Source organism: Lipotes vexillifer, unplaced genomic scaffold (genome assembly GCF_000442215.2).
Source record: "Lipotes vexillifer unplaced genomic scaffold, Lipotes_vexillifer_v1.1 scaffold1106, whole genome shotgun sequence".
Lineage (NCBI taxonomy): Eukaryota > Metazoa > Chordata > Mammalia > Artiodactyla > Lipotidae > Lipotes > Lipotes vexillifer.
This window is the reverse complement of record NW_006776601.1, coordinates 1,654,835-1,655,467: the sequence shown is the minus strand read 5'-3', so window position 1 is coordinate 1,655,467 and position 633 is coordinate 1,654,835. Positions and strand designations below refer to the sequence as shown.

The following is a 633-nucleotide window of genomic DNA, read 5'->3' as shown; positions in this document are numbered from 1 at the left end:
TTTAAACAAAAAATGAAGTTAAGGTGGCTATGAGCTCACATGTCAGATATACAGCTGTTTACCTAGTTCTGTTAAAGCATATTTTAAAGTGTTCTGCATAGTATGTCAGGCTATAGGCTGCTCTGGTATCCTTTCTTGAATAAATTTCTAAATCCTTGTTATGATTAAGGCACTATTACAGTCATTGCTGGATTATACAAGGGTAACAACAATCATATAGAACAAAGGAGCAGAAGTGAAGAGTTTTAAAACCCCACATGAAAGTTATATCCCTTACTTTACCAGTCAGTAGCTGAGAAAGGTTTAGGTCCTATGTAACCATCTGTGAGCTTATCTGAATAACTCTGTAATCTAGACATATGGGCAATACAAGAACGTAGGGCTAATCCTGTTACGGTATAGTGTTCAACCTAAACTCAAGGACAACTCTGGTAAAAATTACATCTTTGATCATTTCTATCTTCATATCAACTATCACAAGTTAACACTCATGGTTTATTATAGCACTGCTCTTCAGGATGTTCCATTCTGCTGTGTGATTCATGCAAAACTTGAGTGAAAACTGCAAATAATCAGCTAAATCTGAAACTGCCATTCAGAGTGAATTATATTAAAAGAATCCAAACATGGAAC

General features: G+C 35.2%; 1 protein-coding gene across 1 annotated transcript in view; it reads right to left on the bottom strand.

Annotated features, from left to right (window-relative positions):
• Positions 1-344: 344 nt before the first annotated feature.
• Positions 345-633, bottom strand: part of LRRC58 (leucine rich repeat containing 58) — a 14,452-nt gene continuing 14,163 nt past the window's right edge. The window contains exon 4 of the mRNA XM_007450513.1: positions 345-633. This exon is cut by the window's right edge and continues 379 nt beyond it. The gene's annotated coding sequence lies outside the window, so the exon portion shown is untranslated.